The following is an 18,448-nucleotide window of genomic DNA, read 5'->3' on the forward strand; positions in this document are numbered from 1 at the left end:
TTACATTACAACGCATCAACTTTGCATGCGGACTTCAAGAGAACAAGACATCAAGAGCAGTCAGGAATGAGTACTCGGCCACGCTGTCTCCAGCTGTCGGTGCCCAATTCCGCAATGGAGGCTTCATACCATCTGCTTCACACTCTGCTGCAAAGTGCCCCAGCGTGTGCTGAAGGTCATGTTATGATGAAACCAATGGAACCATGTCAACTACAAAAAAAGCAGAGGCACAATTCTGAGGCTCCCTAAACAGACAGCGAGACGATGGGCAACCCCGATAGTCCAACACGGGTTAAAAATGACGTTTGACTTTGCGCCACAGATCACACACCTGTTGGTAACGCCAGGCTTACTCTGTGTGGTTTGTAAGCATTACTGCACTGCCAAAAGAAGAAGAAGCTAGCTCAGCGGCACAATATTGTCAGAACACAGTGGTGAGGTTGGGGTCAAACACAGTTTTCGCTACAAACAACTGTGAAACAGCAGATGCAAGAAAAAAAAAAAAGCAAATGTGAAAAGTAATCTTCTGTGATCTCAAATGGAGCAGCAGTACAGTTAGCACAGGCTTCCTCTAACAAAATGCAGTTTTGTATGCAGCTGAATACTCCGGTGTTATGTTTGGTTCTCCTTTCTTTCTTTTCTTTCTGCTTCTTGACTTGACTGATTACTTCAAGCTTGTCTGTAATCATGGTGGGAAATCCTGCATCACTGTGTAGAATGAGAAACAAATCATTTCTGGATGGTTGGGGAGAATTATAAAAAATCCTTTGCTCACACGCTAGCATACTGGCCTCCATTTTGTGACTGTTATGAGGTGGATTTTTTTTTTATTGGTGTGCAGTCCAGCCAGAGAACAGCAACATGCAATTTCTAGTTCTGCACTAAATCAGTGATTTGATGATCTGTTGTACTCTTTTACATAAATGGTTCAATTTTGTCAATAAACAAGTGGTTGCAGTGTTAAAAATAAAACAACTATGAGCTGTGAGACCCCCCTGATCATCTTTTTGTTGTTTATATAACGGATCCTGTGTCTGTGCGATCTCCTGATCTCAAATCTCCATCTTACGAGCAACTGTAAGGCTTCCAATTTGCAGCAATGGCAGCAGACGTGGAAATCTTGCGCTTTTCTCAAGACTTCTAGAGATTTATTAAAAGTGGTGCTTTGTGAAAGAGGCAGCAGGTCCACTGCAGGCTGTGATTTAGAAAAATCTTGGAGAGCTGCACTCTCTGCTGATGTGAAGGTTCCACTTCACAGAGCTATATCTGGTTTAAGAGTGACGCAGTTCTTTTCAGGCAGCTTGTTAGGAAATGCCCCACATTTGGAGACGATCATGATTAGCAACCCAGTGTTTCTACCTGTGGGACAATTAAAATACCAGAAGAGGCTTCTCGAGGCTTGAACTATGCATAAAGTGGGGCAGGGCTCAAGTTGCTGTCTGTGGAAGTGAAAAGCTGTTCATGCATTTGTAGTATTTATTTAAAACCTCATCTAAGAATGCTGGAAATGTGCTGTCAAAATGTACTTTCTAGCAGTTTTAGATCTCAGCAGTGAAAAACGAGCACCATCCATCATCTGTGACGCCACATACTTTTTTTCATTTAAATAAAATATATTGATCCAACTTCTGTCACTTACTCAAATTATATGAAAAAAAGAGTAATTCCTCTATTCAAATAATACAAAAAAACTTCACTCATTTCTTGATATTTTGTTAGGAAAATGGTCATTTCCAATTTATTCAAACACGTGCACTCTTACGTGGAAATACAGTATAGAAGGGAAAAGCAGAGTTTATACAATTCCAAGCTTCAACGTCAATATTTGGTATGACCACCTTTACTCTTCAACATAGCAACACTCTTAGGAAAACTTATAATTTCTGTAAGTAGTGTTCAAACAAAGTTCTCTGGGCTTCTTCAAGGACATTCAAACCTCTTTTTTTGTATGTTAGATGTTTGCTTTTGTTTTGTCCTCTGACAAGATGATGATCGCACACTTTGGGAGGAGAGAAGAGGAGAGGCATTCCTCTGTGTGCTTTTCTGTTGTTTTACATCATTGGTGGTGTGTATGGGTTCATTGCCATGCTGAAAAATGGCTTTGTTTCCAATCAGATGCTTTCAGATGGTATTGCATGGTGGGTCAAAATCTAAAGGTACTTTTCTGCTTTCTAATTCCACTAATTTTGACAAGATCTCCAACACCACTGGCTGAAATATGGCCCCAAACCATGACAGAGCCTCCACCGTGTTTTACAACAGCTGCTGTTGTACTGCTCTCCTGACCTCTGCTGTGACAATGATTTAAACCAGAAAGTTCAAAGCTGGATTTATCAGTCCGTAAGACCTGTTGCCACTAACACCTGTTCACCTGCTCGGTGTTTCCCTTCTTTAAGAAGGACTTCTTGACAGCCACTGAGCCCTTTTCTCATTGTTAGTAAGGAGTACAATGGCCAGATGTAACTCTGTCAGGTCTTTTGCTGAATTCTTTCCTGTTTCTTAAGAATATCATTTTAGATTCCACTCATGAAATGGGAACAAAAGATGTGCTTTTGTGTCATGCTGCTAGTGTCTAAAGATACAATTTATAGTTGATGATTTGCCAAGTTGTCTGTTACTGTATGGGCAGATATGACACTGCGTCATATACGAACAAAAGAAAACATGAAATAAATTGAAAAAACAAAGACTAAAGAAAAACATTTTTAAAAAAGGAAAAAAAACGTCCAAATGCCAGGAAGGTATTATGCAAGACTAGTATGAAAATGAGAAAAAAGCATGGCTCCTACTGAGCAAGATGTAAAGAAATGAGGGGTGGTTGAAGACTTTTTGCACAGCACTGTGTATAATACACATTTCAGTGACTGTGAAAACATGCATTATGACAGTTTTAGTGCTTACAGTAAAGGTTTAGATAATAGTTAGATTTTTTGTTTTACTTACTTAAGAATATTCATGAAAATGTTTCAACCTTTGCTTGTGCAGATCAGCTCTTTTACAAATTAAAAAATGTAAAACTGCAGCCATTTGAAGCTTGCATAATCAACATTGTTGTTCCACGTGTTTTCTAGTATTTCGACAGTGTAGATGCAAGTATAAACAAGATTTCATGAATAGAAAGGAACAACACAACAGGACCTGAGAAGTGGGAGAGGTGGGAGATGGGGTTGAAAGAGAGACGCAGGGACAGCATCAGTAAAATCCATTAAATCCTTTTGAAATATTGAGTAAATACTTCTGTTTTCTACACATGTGGCACTGTAGATGATGATAAAAAAAGGCCCTGATGGCTCTTCAGTTTAGGCTCCCTCAATGATCCGCTCATTCCTCAGCAGTGTTGGTCAAGTTAATTGAAAAAAGTAATCAGCAACTAATTACTGATTACGTCGCCAAAAAGTAATCCCATTACTTTACTGATTACTTATTTTCAAAAGTAATTAATTACTTAGTTACTTAGTTACTTTTTAAAAACACGATTTACAACCTGAATAGGTGATAAAGCGATAGATCTTTCAGCCCAATTCTACTTTTTCTCCATAATCCATCATACAAAATGTAATCAAATGGAAAAGTCTCTTTTTAAAACTTGTTTTATTAGTTTTAATCTTTTAACTTTATGCATCAAGCAAAAATGTAATTATATGCAACATTTTCTGACTGGAAGAAATTTGTTTAACATTTAAATTTTCTGCACATTCCAGCACATAAAATAAAATATTTTTTTGTGTTTACACTCAGTCTTTCAAATAGATGCAAGTAAAACACAGCAGAAAATAAATAACATTAAAGACTAGCGGTCCTGTTTGTCTATTTTCACCTTTAAAGCAGGAGTAGGGTAGGCGGGGGTTTGCCCTGGTGCAGGTGTGCCGCAGCGGTCAGTTGAAGAATCCACGAGTTTCTCTGTGAATTTCCCATTACGTTGTAGCTCGGAAGTTTAGGGGGTTTTTTTCGCTGTAAAAAGAAGTTTTCTTCCCACGCACAACGGACGCTAATGTTTTTGTCACTTTTTATGGAATCAAACTCAAAGTAAGGTCAGTACTTCCACGCTTTAAACGCTGCACGCTCATACTCTCTCCTGCACTCGATATATTATCCATTGTTGATCTGCACACAGCTGTTGTCACGAACGTCGCACTCGCTTACGTCACTGTCATGAGACATTCTCGCAAAAAAATCGCAGTAACGCAGCGTTCCTACGGGAAAGTAACAGTAATCTAATTACCGTTTTTGCAATAGTAATCCCTTACTTGAAAAAAGTAATCGGATTTCAGTAACTGCCCATCTCTGTTCCTCAGTGGCCATATTGCCACCTTCCCTCTGCTCACAACATGGCTAATTTTCTAAAAGTGACCTCACTTGCAGAATCGAGTTTTTTATAGTAAACAAATGTAGCAAACTTAAAATCCTTGTTTTTCTGCCCGCTAAAAAATGAAAACCTCTGAAAAAGCAAACCTGCAAGAAACACTGCAGTCATCTGTTTTCTTTGTAAAACCTGCAGGAAGACACAGAGACACAGAGAGTGGACTTGATGGGAAATTTGTGACGCCCAACCATGAAATGCTATGGATACTTTAATGCTGCCTTTGGCACGCTATGGTGACAGAAAAAGGAACGTGACGCCACAGTTAAAAAAGTAATTAACTTTATGGCCCCTGGCTATGTTTGTACCCTGCAAAACAACAACTGCAACAACAAGAAAAAATCTTCAACACGATCCTACCAATGATGATTATATTTTGACTTGTGCGAATGTGTATATGTGTGTGTAAAGGATGCAAAATTATATTATGTTTGAGAGAATGCAAATGTTCTCAAAGGCTGCACATATCTCCAATGATGATTCATGACCCTGAGCATATTCAGCATACTGCTGGTACAGTGCTACAGATTTGAATCCTCCATTTCTGGCTTGAAAGCTCTTGCATTCAGAGTTAGAGTTAATTCCTTCAGTTTATATGTTAATTTTTTTATATGTTATTTTCCACACCGTATGCTAACGGTAAAAGTGATGCGGTATGTTTGGCTTCAAAATGTACAAAATGAAGGGCGAGGTCAGAGTGAATTACAACGACAAAATGAAATTAGTCATTTCAGAAGTGCCACAAAATGACATATGGTCATGTTCAAGTGACTGAGCCCAGAGATGGTTGTGGTAATTATGACGGGAGCAAAGGAGGAAATAAGGTGCCATTGTTGTACAGCTGCAAAGCCAGAGCATGGGGATGGAGGGTTGAGGTGGATGGGTGACTCAGCAAAAAACACAATTTTAACAAGATATACAACTGCTCATTTCCTGTTTCACACAGTCAGCAAAAGGGATCTAAAAGCTTCTTATTGTTATAGACCCAACAAGTTCTCCGACTAAATGGCGTCATTTATTTCTGCTATCTGAAATGACCCCATTAAAGGATACATTAGGGTGCGGGAGAGGTGACTCGGAGCTTGGAGTACGAGACTTTTTAAAAATGTTTTTACTTGCTATCGTTTATTTTCACTCCCTCCTTAGTTAAGTTGAACCACAGGGTTAAGAGTTAAATTCCACTCAAACCTTTCACATATCAAACATGCACTCATCAGTTTGCATGCCCACTTATGTTGCTTAATTGTAAACAAAAACAAGAGTGGGTTTTGTAGGTTGCAACTACAGCTTGCACAAGGAGGCGTTGTTTAAATGCATAAATTCTAACTTGCATACATTGAATCTGTGTATTTTTTTTTACTGACAAATGGTTAAAATTGCCCTTCTTCCTCCCACATTGATGAATATGCATTTAACAAAGATATACTCAAGCTTATTTACAGAATACAGTATGTCTTCTACCACAGAAAGTTTTTTCTTAAGCTGCTTCCACACATATGGCTTTGAAGCTGACAGCTGGTCACTTTTCCAGGCATTGCAAGCTCTGGTACGCCTACTGTAGATAGCCCTCTAATATATTTACTACCAGGTAATGTGTCAATCAACAATAGCCTGCATTCTTGTTTATAGGCACTTCAAGTCCTCACTCTAAAGTTGGGAAAGGTTAAGGATCTGCCCACTTTGTATCTGTCTTGGTTATTTCACCTGTAGTTACTTGAAGTCACCCAGTGTCACTGACTTTCTAGGTCCTCTGATCACCAGTGCCAGTGTGGATGGAGCTTCAGTGTTTGTGCAGCATAGACCTCCCAAAAGAGTTTTCACTTTTGTGCAAATTGCCTGTTGGGCTATGATTGACTTTCTAAAGCAACATTTTGCTTTACGCTTTAGTTACCAAGTGTTTTGATGGAAGACATTTTTATCACCATCACTGTGACAACTTTCCAGAGGTGTAAAAATTCTGTGTTTTGGCATCTAATAGGCCTTCACACCCAGGGATGTTTTTCTCAAACTGGACTTGCTGGATAATCTTCATGTCTCATTAGACGGGTACTCGAAGTAATGTATCCCAACCAATAAAAAACTGTGGTGGTTTGAAAGCAGGTTAATAGTGAGTCCACAGGTTAAGAGAAGCATGGTTCTGAGGTGGATGGCTGACCGTAAGGACACAGACATATTATAATCCAGTGTTCAAAGTCTGCTTTATTTTTATGTATGCTGCACATGCTTCCTTTTCCCAATTGATAGTTTGGGATCCTGGCCAAGTTAAGCAATGACTTCACACTGCACTGCTCTTCTGCAAAGCAATAGCATGATTCTCAGAAATCTGCTGGCACAAAAGACCAATTAATATGCATGTTGTTACTCAGATATTTATTACCACAGTAACATTGCCAGTTTATTAACGTTTTTCTGTCGTGTGTGCGTCTGAGGCCTCCAGCTTGGCCAAACTGGCCCTGAGATACAGCACCAGAACAGAACAGCTGGTTGTCAAGGGTGACAGTAACAGAACATTATAGATAGATAGATAGATAGATAGATAGATAGATAGATAGATAGATAGATAGATAGATAGATAGATAGATAGATACCACCCACCTGCAACATTGTTGCGGATCAAGCACACCACCCGTGGCAACAGTATTCCCAATGGCATCAGCCACCCCCAGCAGGGCAATGCACAAAAACTGCTCAGAAATGGCTTGTACATGATAAACAGCCTAAGGCCTTCACCTAGTCTGCAGACTCCCCACTTCCAATCTGATGAAGCATCAGCAGGATACAGGCTGGAACAAGTCCAGTCCACAGAGACCCCACAAGTTACCCACAGATGGCATACCCTCAGCATCTCGGTCGATGATGTCTCAACTGGTCAGAGCTATTTTGGTGAGTTTAGAGACCTAAACTTGCCCTGATGGTTGATATTGCAGCTGGATGTCAATAAAATCAATTCAGTGGTAGTGATCGGCACATCCCAACATAACAGGAAAGACAGGGATAGTTTATCTCAACAAGACTGTAATAGCTCCATATTTTTGATCTCTGGAATACCCGCTGTACCATGTCATTCATTTTTTAAACCACATTTGATTGCAATAAAAATATAAAACATCCCTACCCTTATCCTTTAATTCCACTCTACATTGTTGCTTTGAAGTCCTGCAGAGCTTTGAAAACTGGACAGAAATCATTGTGCCTGACAAGACTGTAGATAGGCATCACTGCTTAGATTTAAAATCAAAGCAGCTGGTGCAAGTGTGCCTATTCATGTGCATCTCTGGAGTGCCCACGTGTCTTGCAACAGAGCTATCCACTTGTGCTCAACTATCAGGGTAAAATGTTCATGAGACTGAAATAATGCATGTTGTTTCCACTCATTTAAATGCCCTCTACTGTAATTGGTGTAATCGGTAGGTTTTATCTAGTGCCAAGTCTGTTAACTGTGCTTTTATGTGCCTCTTCAGAACTGCCAGCCTGTGCCAGCTAGTTCTCCTTACATGAAGCTGATTGGATTTTGAAAGCATGTCCAGGCTGTGTATTTGTCAGTGGTGGGCCTCTTACTGGGGATCTCTCAATGAGCCATATTATGAGAGGTTGATAAGTTTGTGCACTTGGGCAATGGCTGCATCGCAAGTTTTGTTAATTTGCTGTAGTCGATAACCTTGGGGCTGTATTGCTTCCTCTAATGACTAAGCAGAACTTGGCAGATAAGATGACATAGCAGCTGCATCTGAAAGCGCAATGTACAACAAGATCATATAAAATATTACTGGGCTTTAATGTGGCTTTAAATCATGTTTTATAAATTCATAAAACATGTTTTTTCTGAAGTAAAATTTACCTGATAAACTGTGGTCTACACCAGTGTTTCTTGTTTACTGCCGTACAATCAACCTACGCATATATTTTCCGCAAAAGCACACCTAATCAACCTCAGACATCCACTCTATCAAACCCCAGTCTAACCAGACTGAGTGAGCTGAGTGGCATTTAGATGGATGTTGCAGTATGGCTTTTAAAAACAACCTTTAAATCAGCCACCGTCCATTCTTAAACACGCCGCATAATGGAAAATATTGATATTTCTTGGCACATGTTGAATGTACTGCCTCTAGAATTAATCATGGCGTTGAAGCAAGTGTTCTCTCCACATCTGACTGGCTTCCCTCAATGCTCTCATTCTCTCTATTTGCTCCTTCCCACTGTCTCTATAGCCTGCCTAGTCAAATGATGAGATCAGAGATGCCTGGTCATCTAAGTAATGGATTTCTTTCTGTTGATTCCTCCAGGGTCCATGGCCCTGCGTTCAGTGATGTATGCTCCATGCAACGGTACCGGACAGCTCATCTCTGTCAGCCACAGGCACCTCTGCATAAGCACATTCACCCAGAGCCAATCTTTGAAATGCACTTTGAGGCTGTTGCTGCCCCCTGGTCTTTGATATACACACAAAAATAAAGGCATTGTAACCATTTTAAAGTCCTGTAATGAGTGTTAGAGGTGAGTTCAGGGGAAAGATCCTTCATTAGCAGAGGTTGTAAACTGACCTTTTCCCTGGTCTGCAGGGGATGCCACCACCATTTCATCTTTCGTATTAATAGTTGTGATTGTTCAGTTTCACTTGCATCCTCTGTGTTAACCTCACACGGCTTCAACATGTGTTTGTTGCAGTTTCATCGCTCTTCCTGTGTTCATACCCAAACTTCTACCCTCATCTGTGCCATACTCGTACCCAGGGGCCAGTCCCGCTCTGCAAGTCGGCATCATTTCTTCAAAGTCCTATGTGGCATTTTTGCGTCATTTCTTCAACATGAGCACTTTCAGCTACCCTGCCACACTGTGAAATACAGCCTTTAGTTTAGACTGTAATTGAAAAACTGTCCAAATGTGGAGTGTGGGATGAATATATGAATTACAAATGAAGCAGTAGGAGAAAAAAAACAAACAAAGCAAAATGGTCCCCCCTCCCAGCCCCAAAGCAGCACAAGCCCACAGTATATGACAGTCATATAAATTATACGAAATGTCATGGACTTTCAATCACTTGTTCTGTTTTGCTTTTTCTTCCCCGTTCCTGCTACCTCTCTGTTGTTTCCTCTTCATTCCCACTGACATTCCTCAGATGGATATCAGACCATGTCCTCCAGGAGACATATTCCATTATAATGCTGCCACAGTGCTCATCCACAGACCCATCTCCCTTCTAATCAATGGCCATGCAGCACAGCAGGCACACACAAACAAAACAGATACAAACCTTTAGTAAATAACCAAACCAACAGTTGAGCACTGATGAGGATGAAAAAAAAAACCAATGACATATTCTATATCTCAGACACATTGCCGATTCCTTCACATCTGCGTAGATCAATATAGATGGAAATCCAACAGAGTAGCCCCAGCTGTGCACCTCTTACCTGGTGTCTCTGTGGTGGTCCTCCTCTCAAGCTGTGCTTGTTGAAGACCCTCGCGTTACACAGCCATGCCCTCCTATATGGGCATACATCTGTGGGACAGATCAGAGCTCTGCTGTCTCTGTCGGCATGGAGAGGAGGAGGGAGCAAGGATCAGAGAGTCCTTCCAGCCGGCAGCCCCATCTAGCGCATTTCCTTGTGTCTCCCGCTCTCCCGGGTCATTCCAGCCAGCCCCTCAGCAACCGCAGAGCCAGGGAGCGAACGCGGGGGGATGGGAGGTGCTTAGAGGACTGAAACGGACATGGAACAGCGAGCAGAGCACCTCCTCCTCCTACATGTCTGACTGCAGCCAGTGGACATGCTGCAGCTGGAGTCTCTGTCCGGTTCCTGTTTGCTTCCAGTGCATGTGAGTGTGTGCGTTTCTGTGCATTTGCGCATCAGTGCCGGCTCCTGTCTGTGCTGTGTGTGGGGGGAAAAAAAGAGTCTGCCTACTGCCTCACTGTTAATGCTGCTGGTGGCACCGAGATGAGATGCTGAGGCAGTGTGAGAGAGGAAGAGAGAGAGAGAGAGAAGGAAGAGGTGCATGTGGGAACAGGGGAGGGACAATGGCAAAGGAGACTATTTGAAAGGTCCTCTTGCAAATATATTTACATGAAATTAGGAGGTTACCTGTTTGTGTTCTGTGTAGCTTTCGTGTGTTTTTAGTGTGCATAAAATTGCTTCCTGAGAAGTTTACAACCAGGCATCTACACACACAAAGGTACAGAGTAAATGCACATATATATTAAAATAAATGCACATAAAAAAAGGGTACACATAAATAGAAGCTCAGTATCTCTTCAGGCTATCACTATATCAACAAGCCCTAAGAACCTACAGCCTTAAAAGGCTACCTGCCTCCCCAATGCCCAGGGGAATGATATATCACAGCTCAACACTCTGGAGAGAAGAGGAGAGGTGAAGAGAGGGGAGGAATAAAAATAAAATCCCCTGCAGTGAGACACCCCTCCGAAAAGAACTAAAAGGCAGGTGGGCCGTTTGATTAGAGAGAGGAAAGGGAAGGAAGTGGAACGAAAATAAGACAGACAAGAGGTGAAATGTTGAGGCTCAATTTCACCCACAGTGTTTTGTTCTCTGAGCATGCTGTCTGCTATGCTTTGACTGCCTAAAGAATTAAAGAGTGAGGCAGTAGGAGATAAAATGAAGAAGAATGAAGATCTGGCGATAGGATGAAGGGCCTTTGAAATTGACAGTGAGAGACAGTAGCGGTTTTTGATACGGGCGACACGGGCGGCCTGCTCGGTGCTGAAGTCAAAGTAAACTGTATTGTCTGTATTGTCATCTCCGCTACATACAGTCCAGTTTAATATAGAGAGACGAGATGACGAGGCTCCAGTTATAGCAGTGCAAGTAAACAAACAATAAATATAAGATAAGTAAGAAAATAAATATACACTTTAGGACCAGGAGTAAAGGGATCAATAACAATTTAAATTTTATAATTTACAGTTTGCTGATTTAAAGTCTCACACACAACCCATCAAAAGGGGAGGGAGACCCGCTGCTTCCAAATAGAGCACATTTCATTCATAATGGTGTAAATCCAAGCCCATTATCTATTCATGATTTGAATCCTGGGTTGTGCGAAATCCCAGAAATAAACCTTAGACAAAGTGAATCTGTGAACTAAGGTGTAGGTTTGTTAGGTCATGTTGTGGCGATCCTCGAGTTGGGGGATTTGTGTTCATACTGGAGTGTAAAATTAAAACCAAGATGGACAAGAAAAGTTCAAAGCCATCAGGTGCTCAGTTTAGAAAAAAGAGAAAAGAAGAGGAGGAGAAAAGAGCAAAAGATACAGGAAAGCAGATGTGTCATTGGATAATGGCAGGTCATCCTGAAACAATCAGAATCAGAATCAAAATACTTTATTAATCCCTAAGGAAATAATGTGGATTACAGTTGCTCCAAAAAGAAATGGTAAAAATAGTAACAGTAACAGACTAAACTCCAAACAATACATTATGTTACAGATTTTAATATTAATTAGTCATTGTCAATTTTTGATTTGTCCTGTTCAGTGTATGACAAATTATGATGGCTGTTTGGTAGCCATTTGCATACAATGCATACTGTCTCTCTCTTCATATGTGTGTGTGTGTCTCTGGCGAAATTCAGTATGGTTTCGACAACAGTTTTATGTTAATGTATAATGTGTGTGTGTGTGTGGGGGGGGGGGCAGAGGGAGTGTTCGCCCGGGGCGCCAAACAGGCTAGGACCGCCACTGGTGAGTGGCGCATGCATGGTCTTATATAAGTCATGCATGCGCTTATTTCCTCTGTAGTTATGCTTTTGTCTGTGGAAGACTCCCACACTTCCTCTCTTTTTGTCTGCCCTCATTAACTAAGCCATCATTTCGCTTGTTTTGGTGATGAGATCTGTTGACTGTAAAGACCTTATCACATCAATTCAGTGACTCTTTGTGCCCTATGGATGAAAGCATTGTGATGCAGGAGGAGATCACTCCCATCATAAAAGAACTGTTTCATCACAGGATAAGGGTGATCAGTCTGTCTAACTTTGTATTGATTTGCAGGGACTCTTTGCTCTAAAGGGAGACGTTTACCCAAACAATGCCAGAAAAATCCCCTGGCAACTAAACAGAGGCACCAAATCCCCTTACTGCAGGGGGACAAAGATAGAGCTCTTTCCTTTAATCTTTATTTTGTTCCCCACATATTTGCAGACAAGTAAACTTTGGAAGTGACTTACAGGCTTCAAAAGCCCCTTTTTGTAAGAAAAAAACTTCCCAGGCCTTTTTGACTAATTGTTCACTATTCCCTAACATCTGGGCCAAAGTGACTGCTGTTACTGTGGCCGTGCAGCTCTTAACATCGATTCATCTCTGCAGACCACATTATACCAATAGATGTGGTCTTGGCCTACATGTTCATTGGCAAATTGTAGTTTTGCACTAATGTTCTTTTTGGACAGCAAAGCCTTTTGCTGGCATTTCTCCATTGCAGGTCGAATTTTTGCAGTCTGTTAATGATTGCAGCCACGTACGCTTTAACAGTGGCAAGAGTTACCTGGAGAATAAATGTGAGGCTTATTGGTGATTTATGTATTTATTTATTTATTTGTTTGTTTGTTTGTTTTTGAGTAAAATGATCTGCTCTTGTGGTGAATTTGCTAGAAAAGCCAGTCCTGGGAAGATTTTCAAATACATTCTTGAAAAGAGTTTTCCTTACAGTGAAATGTTTGATTTCAAATCATTTGGAGGTTGGTTTAAATCAATTTGCCTCAAGCTTCCACAGCGGTACTCCGAAAGCCTTAGAAAACCTTTAAGACTGTGGCACGTTAATTCCACACACATCTGTGGCAAAGTAAAGATTAAATAAAACAGCTTACACCTTCTTGAGTCCAATCATGTGCACTTAATCAGATTTTAATTAATGATAACTGAGAATATTATTAATACCTGAGAATTATTCACTCATCTGCCTGCACACACACACACACACACACACACACACACACACACACACACACACACACACACATATATATGAATCTGATTGACATCACATTCTTAATCAATAGGGTTTAAAATGATGTCAGCCCACCCTTTGCAGCTATAATTCAACTCTTCTGGGGGGGATTTTCACAAAGTTTAGGAGTGTGATTATGGGAATTTTTGACCGTTCTTCAAGAAGCAGATTTGTGAGGTCAGACACTGATGTTGGACGAGAAGTGTCCTGGCTCACAGTCTGTGCTTTAATTCATCCCAAAAGTGTTTTATTGGGTTGAAGTCAGCATTCTGGGCAGGACCATCAAGCTTTTCCACACCAAACTCACTCACCCATAGATTTATGGACCTTGCTTTGTGCACGTCCATACTGAAGATTTAAGAGTTCTTTTCACTTGAACTAAGGTGCTGAGCCCAACTCCTAAGAAAAAAAACCCCTCCACACCATAATCCCCCCTGCCCCAAACTGAACAGAACACCTGGCACAATGCAGTCACACAAGTACCTTTCTCCTGGAAACCACCATTGAATTGCCAAAAGGAAACACGTTGGAGAACATGTCTCTCTGCTCTAGAGTCCAGTATTTTGTATTTGTATAAGACAGAAGACCTGCAAAGTTGTAAATATGTTAACATCTGTCTAGCTTTTTGTAAGAAAGGAAGTATTTCTATTCTTGGAACACTTTCTTGAGGGCTTTTAATATTACCCAGTCTTACTTTTGTAATAACTTAACAGGGCAGGAATGCATCAAAAACAATAAATTAAAAGCAATTATGTATTAAACACAGGTAATTAGAAAAGTACAGCTACAAACAGCAGCTCAGGGGAAAAATGTCACTACATGTGGAAATACAGTAAGGGAAAAAAGCTGGTAATGTTAAATTATAATGGCATTTAATTAAGGAATATCTTCCTTTTTTTTTTTTTTTTTTTTTGTGTCCCGTTTGGATCTTTAGCCATCAGAATTGTTGTCTTAAGGCCAAGAAAGATGCCAAGCGGATTTATTTTACCAAGTGGATCATCATGGCCTTGCCATATTGGTCCATTTGATTGACCTTTATTATAATTATGAATTTATTTTATTTTCAGTTGCTACAAACGGGACAGACATGACTGGGGGATAGGACAGGGAGAAAGAATGAAAGAAAGAGAGGGAGAGAAAGAAAACCAAAGGGGAGAAGAGACGGTGAGAAGGGGGGGAAGAAAGAAAAAAAAACAAACAAAAAAAACAAAACACCTGGGTCACCTGTATGGAGAAAAAAAACGGAAGAGAAAGCAAACAACAAAGAGCAACATAATAAAAAAAGCGGCACCATCACAATAAACTAGCTAGCAGTAGACATCAGTAGATACTAAATAATAAACGATATTGTGCAGCACGCAAGATAGACAGCGCACAATGTGCTTTGAGGCAGCAGCCAAGAAAGCTGTAGTCCACGTCTGTGAATACCCGTGTGTACACCTGTGTGCATACCTGTGTGGATCAGCATGCTTGCATTCCAAAGGTTTCTCCATGTAACGATCTGCTAGGGAGTGTGGGGAGCCACAGCCCCGTCCTCCAGGGTATGAAGCAGGTATGGAGGAGATCAAAACTCCAGACATCCAGAGGTCCCCAGAACACAAGAGACCAAGGAAGACCAACAGAGGGGCAGCCGCGCCACTGTCCCAGTAAGAGCTGAGGAGAGTCCCAGATGAGGGCTCACTCAGCAGCCGCGGAGCAGAAGCCAGGGGGAGTTGCAGTGACAACGCCGTGAGCTCCGCCGGCAGCCAGCTGTGCCTGAGTGACCGAGCCCCAGGTCGAGAGGCCGGGGGCACCCCACCTCCGAATTGGCCCGAGCGAGCCCCAGGCTCCAGGCCCCGATAAGCGGCCGCCAAGGAGTGAGGCGGTGTGTACCCGGACGCCCACCCCCAGACACAAAGAACCACCAATGCACCGACACCTGAGGGAGTCCGCCACTGGCAGGGGAAGTGGTGGTGGGTGGAGATAGGCCTCCAAACCTTGGAGGGCCTGAGATGTCCCCAGAGAGGTGGCGTCTGATACCCAACCTGACATATAGACACAGACATACAGGCACACACAGACACAAACATCCATTCCCACCCTCATGCTCTCATATGCACTTACTCCACACTCAACCAACGTGGAGACAGACACACGATCACACTCCCCAAGCGTACTCTACGAACCGGGTCTAGGTACCCTTGCCCCTGGAGGGGGGAACTGCACCCAGACCCAGGTGGTGTCACCCTTTTCCCTGCGGTGGGGAGAGGCAGACCGCCCTGACTCCGCAGCAGGAATATCTTCCTACATTATGAGACAATCAAGACACTTTAAATATGACACATGCTTTAGTGATGAGGATTATACATGAATCAACCAGATTAGGAAAGGAAATCTGGGTGATTCGCATTTTGTCATGATAAAAACAAAGTACTCTCTCTTTCAGTTCTAATGTTTAAAGTTGAAATCTTTCCTCTTTAGTTCTTTGATAACACACAGTGGCCAAAACTTCCGCTTTTACAGAGCTTGCTCACACTTACTGATGATCAATTAATCAAGTGCTTTTGATAATCAGCATCCCACTGCTACCTTCCCCCCTTAAAGCCTATGGAAACATCAAAAAACTTTACAATATAAAAAATCATTATATTGTACATTACTTGTTACTTTTCACAAAAGTATTACATTATTTATTTATTTATTTCCCAGAAAAAGTAATTGGATAGCCGTAGAAATTCCCATCACGAAGGAAATACAAAAGTCTTTGCACTTTAGGTTCATGTTACTGACTTTGTGCTTGATATAGTAATGTGGCTCCAACAGTTGAATTTGTAGACCACGCTTCCACATTTGTTCTATTTCCTACACAAATTGAGGCCAGGCAATTGATGCTCTGGCACTCATGAAAAGAGAGATTAATTTTTTTCTTTGTCTATTTACAAATTATACAGATAATAAAGGTAATACGATCAGTTCTCTATACCTGACCTCCGTCTAACCCCATGTGCCAGATAGATATATAATCCAATTAGAAAACCTGACCAATAACAATTCCTAAAGGTTCATTTTATAACAATGGGAAGAAACTGAATAACAACAGTTAAATATTCCTTTACAATCTCCCCATTAATTTCAAAGCAAAGCTTAGGTAGCCTTCAGAAAATCCAGACCTGATCCTGCAGCAGAAACAGTTCTGCGCTGATCTGGGGTCTGCTTTTGAAAGTAAATCCCAACGCTTGCTGGTGTTAATCTAACTTTGTAATCTGCTGCTAAATCAGGCTCTAAAAGTGAGCTGAGACAGCAACTGGGGCAATCTTGTGGAGAAGAATCAGCCACATGGAGTGTGTGCAGGGGTAATTATGCATGAGGATAACGGTTAGTACTGCTTTGGATGTTGGCAGAGGACTAACAGATGCTAAATCCCTGTCACACCTGCACTCCTGGCAGACCTCTGGATTACAGCTGAGCTTATATCTATACATTTCCTCGCTGTGTCTGTGTCTCTGACACATATCCAGATGTGCTACGACAGTCCCACGAGTTTAGCTTAAATATCCATTTTGCATTAATGCTACATTTAAGGAGCAGTTGGAAGCGAAACAGAATAATCCGGTGGTGCAGAGTAGGATTATATAAGATTACAAACTTGATTCTAAGTTGTGAAGAAAACTCTTATACATTGGTTATCCTTCAGCATTACACTGTGAAAAGTCTCTAAAGTCTCTAATAAACCCTGAAGTCTGCAGTTAGCAAAGTCAGTCATTAATATAGGGTAATAGGCCTTACTTTCTAATAAGGCATCTGTACTGTGGTTATGGAGAGTCATTAATAAAGGCCGACGGATTTCTCACTTTCTAACTAGTCATGAGGAGTCAGCTGATGTCAGATGCAATTATAACGTGTCTAATGAACCTTACAGAGCCCCTGAGCCCACTTTGCAACCGATTTATTTTTGAAACCCTTGCTATGAAAGCACCGTGGAGAATTTTTTTTTTTAATGCTTTGTTTTTCTCAGCAGTAAAATTTGCCAAAATCTTGTGGTATCTTTGCTGCATACCACCACACACATGAAGCAGCTAAAAGGTATGACTGTCATGATTCCTGAGTCCTTCGAGTTTTGTATCTTTTATGTGCATTTGTTTCATTATATTTCCCAGGTCTAGTTTCTTATTTAATCTGTTCATGATTTCAGTTTATTTCTTGTGTCACTTTGTATTCTTGCCTCTGTTATGTTCCCATGTCTGTCCTTGCCTCGCGTTTTCTCTATGTTTAGTTCTTTAGTCTCATGTGTAAAGTCAGTCTTGTGTTGGTTTACCCGTTGGTATGTAGTCCACGTTTGTTTTCCCCGTTTAGTTCGTTTATGGGTCTGCCATCTGTTATTTCTTGTGGTCATTGTCCCTCTGTGATTTCGTGTCTAGTTTTACTCCCAGCTGCGTGTCCCAGCTAATGTCTCTCCTCTCGTTATCCTGCTGTGTATACATCTTGAGTCTCCCCTTGTTCTTTGTTGTGTCATCTCTTATAGTTTTGTGGTTTTGTGGTCACGGCTTCCTGCACAGTTTATGTTCTACGTATTGTGAGTCCCAGCAATAAAGCAGATTTTTTGAGATTACCTACTTGTTTCTGAACATTGGGGCGTTAAACCTGCCTTCTTGCACAGCACACACATTACAATGTTCTGGAGAAGTTAGATATTAAACTCTTTGGGTTCTTTGCACAGAGAATAAATGTCTGACAAAGACGTGTCTGTATTTTGGTAATCATTCAGAGCAGTTTATATTTATTATAGTTTCAACACAAAGAGCAATAAATTAGGCAGCAATTATCTATAAATGAAAATGGATTGTTAACAACATACATGCCATCTGCTCTTGCAAAATCTCAATTAATTCAATGAGTTGAAGACACAATTGTCCATCACCTTTTTGTTTTCCTGATAAAATGAAATGTGAAAGTGAAATCTATCTTCTCCTTTTCTATGACTAGTGATGGTCTCTGTAACTATCTGAAGGTTCATCAGTGCACTAAGGTATGATAATTTGGGACAGACTCTGAGTGCAGCTAACTCTAAAGAACAATTTGAGTTTAAAAACAGTCAAAGTAAAATTACATGTCTGTGAAAAGACTGGAGGAGGGGATGGAGCCATCACTCA

The 18,448-nt window shown here is 41.0% G+C and overlaps 1 protein-coding gene across 3 annotated transcripts in view; it reads right to left on the reverse strand.

Annotated features, from left to right (window-relative positions):
- frmpd3 (FERM and PDZ domain containing 3) overlaps nucleotides 1-10,290 on the reverse strand; it is a 102,719-nt gene extending 92,429 nt beyond the window's left edge. For all 3 annotated transcript variants that reach the window (XM_014412028.3, XM_076892082.1, XM_076892074.1), the window contains exon 1: nucleotides 9,775-10,290. The gene's annotated coding sequence lies outside the window, so the exon portion shown is untranslated. The remainder of the gene's footprint in view (nucleotides 1-9,774) is intronic.
- Between the last annotated feature and the right edge of the window lie 8,158 nt (nucleotides 10,291-18,448).

The sequence above is a fragment of the Maylandia zebra genome, linkage group LG2 (assembly GCF_041146795.1).
Source record: "Maylandia zebra isolate NMK-2024a linkage group LG2, Mzebra_GT3a, whole genome shotgun sequence".
Classification (NCBI taxonomy): Eukaryota; Metazoa; Chordata; class Actinopteri; order Cichliformes; family Cichlidae; genus Maylandia; species Maylandia zebra.